Consider the following 10,076-nt stretch of genomic DNA (forward strand, 5'->3'; position numbering starts at 1 on the left):
GCAAGTTTTTGTAAGAACTTTATAACTTCAGAGATGTGGCAATCATAAAAATCCAAACCATTATAATCTAAAGCAATGGGATCATTGTCCCCAATGTTGGAAAAAATTTCAGCAGTTTTATCACTGTGCAGCTTTCAGATTTTAGCAGTTTCAGGCAGTTTTTCGCGCTTTGCATTAGAAGTGGAAACATTGCTAACACCAATTCTTTTACCATTATTAGTAGGAGGTGCAGCAACATGTGTAGCATTAGCATTACTAGTGGTGGTAGTCCAAACTTTAGCTATATTATCTTCTTTTTCATTTTCTTCTTTTTCCCACCTAGCACGCAATTCGGCCATCAATCTTATATTCTCATTAATTCTAACTTGGATGGCATTTGCTGTAGTAACAATTTTATGATTATGATTTTCATGAGGCATAACTTTCGATTTCAAAAGATCAACATCAGCAGCAAGACTATCGACTTTAGAAGCAAGTATATCAATTTTCCCAAGCTTTTCTTCAACAGATTTGTTAAAAGCAGTTTGTGTACTAATAAATTCTTTAAGCATAGCTTCAAGTCCAGGGGGTGTGTTCCTATTATTGTTGTAAGAATTCCCATAAGAATTACCATAGCCGTTGCCATTATTATAAGGATATGGCCTATAGTTGTTACTAGAATTGTTCCGGTAAGCATTGTTGTTGAAATTATTATTTTTAATGTAGTTTACATCAACATGTTCTTCTTGAGCAACTAATGAAGCTAACGGAACATTATTAGGATCAATATTTGTCCTATCATTCACAAGCATAGACATAATAGCATCAATCTTATCACTCAAGGAAGAGGTTTCTTCGACAGAATTTACCTTCTTACCTTGTGGAGCTCTTTCCGTGTGCCATTCAGAGTAATTAATCATCATATTATCAAGGAGCTTTGTTGCTTCACCAAGGGTGATGGACATAAAGGTACCTCCAGCAGCTGAATCCAATAGGTTCCGTGAAGAAAAATTCAGTCCTGCATAAAAGGTTTGGATGATCATCCAATTAGTCAGTCCATGGGTTGGGCAATTTTTAACCAAAGATTTCATTCTTTCCCATGCTTGTGCAACATGCTCAGTATCCAATTGTTTAAAATTCATTATGCTACTCCTCAAAGATATAATTTTAGCAGGGGGATAATATCTACCAATAAAAGCATCCTTGCATTTAGTCCATGAATCAATACTATTCTTAGGCAGAGATAGCAACCAATCTTTAGCTCTTCCTCTTAGTGAGAAAGGGGACAATTTTAATTTTATTATGTCACCATCTACATCTTTATACTTTTGCATTTCACATAATTCAACAAAATTATTGTGATGGGCAGCAGCATCATCAGAACTAACACCAGAAAATTGCTCTCGCATAACAAGATTTAGTAAAGCAGGTTTAATTTCAAAGAATTCCGCTGTAGTAGCAGGTGGAGCAATAGGTGTGCATAAGAAATCATTATTATTTGTGGTTGTGAAGTCACACAACTTAGTATTTTCAGGAGTACCCATTTTAGCAATAGTAAATAAAGCAAACTAGATAAAGTAAATGCAAGTAACTAATTTTTTTGTGTTTTTAATATGGAGATTGCAAACAAGACGGTAAATAAAGTAAAACTAGCAACTAATTTTTTTGTGTTTTGATTTAGTGCAGCAAACAAAGTAGTAAATAAAATAAAGCAAGACAAAAACAAAGTAAAGAGATTGGGATGTGGAGACTCCCCTTGCAGCGTGTCTTGATCTCCCCGGCAACGGCGCCAGAAATTTACTTGCTGGCGCGTAGTTGACGTGGGAGTTAGAAATCTTGTTCCTTCACGTCCCCGGCAACGGCGCCAGAAATTTAGCTTGACACGCGTACAGCACGCGACCGTTGGGAACCCCAAGTGGAAGGTGTGATGCGTACAGCAGTAAGTTTCCCTCAGTTAGAATCCAAGGTTTATCGAACCAGTAGGAGTCAAGAAGCACGTTGAAGGTTGATGGCGGCGAGATGTAGTGCGGCGCAACACCAGGGATTCCGGCGCCAACGTGGAACCTGCACAACACAACCAACGTACTTTGCCCCAACGAAACAGTGAGGTTGTCAATCTCACCGGCTTGCTGTAACAAAGGATTAGATGTATAGTGTGGATGATGATTGTTTGCAGAGAACAGTAGAACAAGTATTGCAATAGATTGTATTCGATGTAAAAGAATGGACCGGGGTCCACAGTTCACTAGTGGTGTCTCTCCCATAAGATAAATAGCATGTTGGGTGAACAAATTACATTTGGGCAATTGACAAATAGAGAGGGCATGACAATGCATATACATGATATGATGAGTATTATGAGATTTAATTGGGCATTACGACAAAGTACATAGACCGCTATCCAGCATGCATCTATGCCTAAAAAGTCCACCTTCAGGTTATCATCCGAACCCCTTCCAGTATTAAGTTGCAAACAACAGACAATTGCATTAAGTATGGTGCGTAATGTAATCAATAACTACATCCTCGGACATAGCATCAATGTTTTATCCCTAGAGGCACCAACACAACCATAACCTTAGGGGTTTTGTCACTCCCTGCATTCACGGAGACATGAACCCACTATCGAGCATAAATACTCCCTCTTGTAGTTACAAGCATCAACTTGGCCAAAGCATCTACTAGTAACGGAGAGCATGCAAGATCATAAACAACACATAGATTGATAATCAACATAACATAGTATTCTCTATCCATCGGATCCCAACAAACACAACATATAGCATTACAGATAGATGATCTTGATCATGTTAGGCAGCTCACAAGACCCGACAATGAAGCATAATGAGGAGAAGACAACCATCTAGCTACTGCTATGGACCCATAGTCCAGGGGTGAACTACTCACTCATCACTCCGGAGGCGACCATGGCGGTGTAGAGTCCTCCGGGAGATGAATCCCCTCTCCGGCAGGGTGCCGGAGGCGATCTCCTGAATCCCCCGAGATGGGATTGGCGGCGGCGGCGTCTCTCGAAGGTTTTCCGTATCGTGGCTCTCGGTACTGGGGGTTTCGCAACGGAGGCTATTTGTAGGCGGAAGGGCAGAGTCGGGAGAGTCACGAGGGGCCCACATGCTAGGCCGGCGCGGCCAGGGCTTGGGCCGCGCCGCCCTAGTGTGGCGCCGCCTCGTGGCCCCACTTCGTCTTCTCTTCGGTCTTCTGGAAGCTTCGTGGCAAAATAGGCCCCTGGGCATTGATTTCGTCCAATTCCGAGAATATTTCCTTACTAGGATTTCTGAAACCAAAAACAGCAGAAAACAACAACTGGCTCTTCGGCATCTCGTTAATAGGTTAGTGCCGGAAAATGCATAAATATGACATAAAGTATGCATAAAACATGTAGATATCATCAATAATGTGGCATGGAACATAAGAAATTATCGATACGTCGGAGACGTATCACTATCCCACCCATGACTTAGAGCTAGCAGCCGTGGTTTTAGCCCTGAAAGTATGGCGTCATTACCTCATGGGTAATTGATGCGAGGTCTATTCGGATCACAAGAGCTTGAAGTATATCTTCACCCAGAAGGAGCTGAATATGAGGCAGCGTAGATGGATAGAACTAATCAAGGATTACGATATGGAAATTCACTATCACCCCGGCAAGGCCAATGTGGTAGCGGATGCTCTGAGTAGACTGCCGTGTCAGTTGAACTCCATGATCGCAATCGAGCAACCCAGCCTGTTTCAAGAGTTTGAACAGTTTAGACTTGAACTGGTTAGCGAAGGATTCCTCGCCAGCATTGAACTCCAACCCACCCTGATTAGCCAGATCAAGGAAGCCTAGAAGGGAAATGCTAGCATTGATGGGATCAAGAGCCAAATAGCTGCGGGAAAGGCACCGGGATTCACCGAAGATGAAGAAGGAGTGCTATGGTACAACGGACGCCTTTGCGTGCCGTCAGATTCAGAGTTGAAGCAAGTTATTCTGAAAGAAGCCCATGACACCCTTTACTCCATTCATCCCGGAGGAACCAAGATGTATCAAGATTTGAAGGAACAATTTTGGTGGCATGGAATGAAGAGGGAAATTGGAAGTTACATCGCCAAGTGTGACATCTGTCAAAGAGTCAAAGCAGAACATCAACGACCCGCAGGATTGTTGCAACCCCTACAGATTCCCGAATGGAAGTGGGATTCCGTAGGAATGGACTTCATCACCAGACTGCCCAAATCTAGTAAAGGAAATGATTCTATTTGGGTAGTGGTCAATAGATTGACCAAGGTCGCCCATTTCATCCCCGTCAAGACCACCTATCAAGGACCGAGACTCGCAGAGTTGTATATCTCAAGGATAGTCAGCTTGCACGGAACCCCGAAGTCAATAGTATCCAATAGAGGATCCCAATTCACCTCCAGATTCTGGCAGGAAGTACATGAAGGACTCAGAACTCGGCTGAATTTCAGCACAGCCTATCACCCGCAGACGGATGGACAGACTGAACGAGTCAATCAGATACTGGAAGATATGTTGAGAGCATGTGTGCTAGAGTATGGATCCAAGTGGGAAGACTGCTTGCCGTACGCAAAATTCTCGTACAACAACAGCTATCAAGCCAGCTTACAGATGGCCCCCTTTGAAGCCCTGTATGGAAGGAAGTGTCGTACCCCTCTGAATTGGTCGGAAGTCGGGGAGAGTCAAGTGTTTGGACCAGATATTCTCCGAGATGCTGAAGAGAAGGTTCACAAGATCCGCGAGTACCTCAAGACCGCCCAATCAAGATAGAAGAGTTACGCCGACAAGAGACGCCGAGAGATGACCTTCGAGATCGGAGATTTCGTGTATCTCAAAGTGTCCCCCCTTAAAGGAATGCAGAGATTCCAGCTTAGAGGAAAGCTTGCACCCCGATATGTCGGACCCTTCAAAGTCCTGAGTCGCTGAGGAGAAGTGTCTTATCAACTAGAGTTACCGGAAGAAATGTCGGCGGTACACAATGTGTTTCATATCTCGTTACTCCGGAAGTGTTTGGAAGTACTAGAGAAGACCGAGGTTTTCAAGAACATCGATCATCGAGCAGTGGATATCAACTCCGATTTGACATACCGCGAAGTGCCTATTCGCATCTTGGAAGAAGCCTTCAGAACGACCCGCACCCAGAGTATCAAGTTCCTGAAGATCCAATGGAGTAACCATATCGAAGAAGAAGCCACTTGGGAGCGAGAAGACTTCATGAAGACTGAATACCCAGATCTCTTTAGTACCTAGTTTTCTTTAAGATCTCGGGACGAGATCTTTTGTAAGGGGGAAGGGTTTGTAACATCCCAAGTTTTAACCAAATAAATAAAGAGAGAGATTTTCAAATACTCAAAATTCACAACAAACAAAAAAATTTCCTATGCATATAGTGTTGCATATAGTCTTATGCATAGAGTGCTTTTCTCTTGTGCTTTTGCCATGATGATTGTTATTTGTTGATCAAGAGTGCTTAAACCCTAAACTAAGATCACCCAACCCTAATTTGAGAAGAAGAAAAGGAATAGGAAATAATGCATTTCTCACTCACATACAACTTTGGCCAATTATGCAAAACTCCAACCAAGGCCACCTTTGCTTGCTCCCTTGGTTTGTAAAACACTTGTATATCAAAACCAAACACAAATGCATCAAAGAAACCAGAATCAAATCAAAGAAAAATGCAAAAACCACTTGCATATGATAATGGTCGAAATTGAGTTTTATAAAATGTTACTCACTTTACCCCTCTGGTTTGGAATATTCTTAGACTAAAAGCCTCTACTTCTTTCCACCTCATCCAAGATCTTGTCAAGATGAGCAACTTTGATGTTGACCACAAGTGTTGACTCTGCCTAGGTTGACCATGGTAAATAGGACAAGATGCTATATGAGAGTAAAGTGAAGATGACCACATTTTTGAAAACTTGCAAATCAACACCAAAATGAACACCACCACCACCATTCTATCACATTAATTATATAAATGAGTTGCACCAAAAAGAATTTCAAATTTGAATAAAAAGTTCTTGCGGCCATTGTGTCGAACAGTTGGCAGGCAGCTTTCCATTTTAGTGTTACACCTCTTTACCCAGCAGTTCTAAGCCTAAACCAACTTTATTTTGTGATGATCACCATATCCTGCATCTCCTGTATCGAGCCATGTCCTTGCCCGGCCGATTAAAGCGTGGAGAAACACTAAACAAAGCCATGTCGTGTCCATGCCACACACACCAGCCAACAATCTCTCTGGCCCTCCTCTCTCTCGATCACTTTGTCCAGTACGCTCCCCTGACCTCCATGATCACCACGGTGCACGGCCCTGGCTCGCGCAAGCACGGCATTGGCCAGGCGACGCGCTCCCAGCACCATGCTAGGGCATGTCAGGCACGCGGTGAGCGTGCTCTGGACGCGCCAGAGCATCCTGCGTCCAGTCGCCTCCGTTCTCCCCTGCAACCCTACGCCTGCGTTGAGCATCGTCTCCACCTCCTCTACCGCGTAGACACGCTCGAGAGCCTGCAGCCGCCTTGTCGCCGTCGTCCTCGTCGGAAAAGCACCGTGGGTACCGCAGCACTCAATACACACTCCCGATCGATCCCATCCTCTTTTTTCTGCGCCAGAGGCATGCGCAGCATCGCCATACCTTCGTCACTCGAGCGTTGTCCTTCACTTGCCCCTTCGAGCGCCGGAGATGCCGCGCCATGATCGGCTCTTCTCAGCACCCGCGGCACCACCTCCAACCTATAAATAGAGGAGCCCCGAGCACACATCCTTCACACAATATCATTCCCCTCTCTTCACTCGTTCTTCTCACACTGGTAGCTAGTCCAATTATAGTCGAGGTCGCCGTAATTGCAAGATCACCGCCGCCGGAGCCCGGAGAACATCGCCATCGACTAGAGCCTCCCCAAGCTCCGCCACCTGTACCAGGAGCTTCCTCACCCTCGCCAACGTCGCCTCGTACCTCGCCATCGACCGTCGGAGGCCTGGTACGCTCACCGACCCCCTAGGCTCGCCGCCAGATCGTCGGGATCTCGTCGGAGACGATGACGATCCTCGACCGCCCGATCTCGTTCTAATCCGACGGATCCTATAGCTCGTACCGTTTCGCTCGTCTAAGAGCCACTGACGGGTGGCCCCCACCTCGTCAGGGCGGCCCACTCGCACCGATGCGCTGCTGGGCCGTGCGAGGCTGTTTATTTTCGTTTGGGCCCGTAGGCTTTTCCCGCGCGGCCCAAATTTTCAAATTTAGTTTAAATAGTATCAGCTCAATTCAAATACTGGTGCCCACTTCAAATTTGAATAGTTTTAAATCTACAACTCCAAATTTAGCAAACTTTATATCTCTGGAAAGCCAATGAATTTATCTAACTAATGCCACTGGTCCCACTCCAAATTCGTAGTAGAATTAAAATGCTAAAAATGACAAGTCAGGGACTTTTACAAATTGAAACTTTATTTAAAATTCAACCATAATTGATTTTGAGTTGATTCCAACTCTCATAAATCACAATTGATGTCCTCTAATTGATTATGCAAAAATATAGCTAAGTTGTTTGTATGATCATGGACTAGATCAAAATAATGGCTATGGAGCCATTTCCAGTGCATTGAAATCTTGAAATTCAAATTCTATAAATAGTATGAGAGATACTCTCTCATTTAAATCTTGATCCTAAGTAATACCATAAGGGGTAATGACCTTAGGCAAATGAACCTCTGATTTCTATTACTTAGAGATTTTAAATCATTTACATGTTATTCTTAAATTGTATGAGGTGTAGCACCTCATTTAAATTATACTCCCATATAATAGATATGAAATGTTGACCTTGGTCAACTTATATTTCATACCTGATTATTATTTGAGGAGATTAAATCTTAATAGGATTAATGAGAGGAAATTATTTTCTCTAAAGATTTAAATAGCAAACCAAATTAATAAGTATAATGAGAGGAAATTATTTTTCTCTTAAATAAGAACCAACCAAGTAATTCACCATGCCATGATTGTTGTGATGCTAGAATAAGTTGTGTGAACCCTTTTGTGTGTTTTAGTCTAGCATGTAAGATTGGTTTGGTGATTGTATACCTCGTATTCGTATATAGACGCTAGTAACGAGGAGTATCAAGAGGAGAAAGCCTACTCCCAGGAGGAGGAGGAGAACTTTGACAACTACCCTGCTCAAGGCAAGCTAATATTCTTGCCAACCACCATGATGCAAAGCTCTACAAGAGCAAGGCACAATCACACTTTATTTTTATGTCTTACCTATCCCATGTTTTTACCTTGCAATTATTTTGCTTATTGTATTTCAAAGTTTACTTTTGATTCATGATTCACTTGGTCTAGAGGAGAATCAGAGTCAAGGTTAGCTTAGAATAAATCAAAGCTAGATAGCACCCCTCATGAAATAGTTGCTAGTGTTAATCAAATAAAACTTGACTACTCTAGATGGGAACATGTGACTTTTGAAATGACTTTGAAAAATGGTGAAGTTGAAGGTGACATGGTTGACTTGGTGAATTTAAATGAAAACTGATGATTGGGTTTGAATGCGATACCCTTCCAATTATACAAGTACCCCCACAATACCTGATTATGGGTAGGGCTTAACTAGAAACTTGTGTATCTTAGTATGGGTTCCCTCTAAACAAGCCTCATAGGGGTTACGCCGAGGCTGCCTCCGTTGTATGTGAAATGATGTGAATATGAGGTGAATGTACGACCCACGCCCTGTGCAGTTCCCGGGTTAACAGTTGGTTTTCACCGGGAGGCCAAGCTCATGGGGAGAGGTGCCCATACTAGTATATATGAGTGAAAGGTTAAGGTTGATGATCCGCGTACTGAGTTACGATGATTCGGGGTTTATCCTCGACGGATGTAATCAAAAGTTGTGGCACAAGAGTACAACCTCTGCATAGTGTTAAACCTATTCGAATAGCCGTGTCCACGGTTACGGACGATTGGAAAGGCCATACTATTCCGTTATCAGAATCTTTGTCTTAAAAGGTGTGGGTGAATCGACATGTGATTTGACTTGAATCACAAATGATTTGTGGGAATGACACTAATGTTCCCACTTGAGTTAGTCTAGCAAATGATGAGTCTTTACTAAATGTTTATTGAACTAAAACTTGGCTTTACGCAAATAAACCTAGAGCTTAGCACCCATTACTACACTTAGTGAGTAATTACATTAGTATTAGTTTGCGAGTACTAACTCATGGCTTTGTCTCTGGCTATTCAAATGCCAGACTTTGAAGAGGAGCAACAGTATCACGATGACGGACAACAGGACGTCTACGATAACTAGGATCGTCTTCTAACGTCAAGCATTGCCTGTGGAATAGATAGTCCACTACTACTTCGCTTCCGCTACTATTTTTGTTGTTGAACCATATATTTGTGTAATATTGGATCATGTGATCTATGGTTGTAAGACAAGTATGTGTTGTAATAAATGATGACTCTATGCTACTCCTCGCAAAAACAATCTTCCTGGGATTGCGATGTATGATATAATAGGCATCTGGACTTAAAAATCCGGGTGTTGACACAACGCACCCCCAGACTCTCTCCCGTGCTCCTCATTTGCTCCCGCACGAACGGGTCATTCCTGTGCTCTCCTCTAGCCTCCGACCAACGTCCTCCTGGCCTCAGGCCGCCGTCCGCCGCCGCTCTCCTGGCCTCCGGCCGCCGTCGCCCACTCCCATGGCCGCCCCTAGACGTTGGTCGCTGCCCCTGAACGCCGCCCGCCGCGGAGCGAGCTCGAGTCTACCGCCCCTCCCCATGGCTGCCTCCCGCCGCAGCGCCTCCCCTGACCACTTCCTGCCGCAACATGCAGGCGGCTGCTCTTCCGCTAGCCGCCGGCCGGCCGCCTCACACCACCAATCTGCAGATCAAGCTCAAGGAGATCACGGAGGACCCGATTGCTTTTTATTTAATCTGTTCTAGGACCTATTTGCAAAAGTTGCACCTTTGTGCAAAACAATAACTTGTCAAATAAAGAATATGTAATGAGTGTGTATTTTATATACTTACACAAAACTAACTTTGTTGAAATGTTAAATTAGTGCTAAA

The sequence above is a fragment of the Lolium perenne genome, chromosome 3 (assembly GCF_019359855.2).
Source record: "Lolium perenne isolate Kyuss_39 chromosome 3, Kyuss_2.0, whole genome shotgun sequence".
NCBI classification, from domain to species: domain Eukaryota; kingdom Viridiplantae; phylum Streptophyta; class Magnoliopsida; order Poales; family Poaceae; genus Lolium; species Lolium perenne.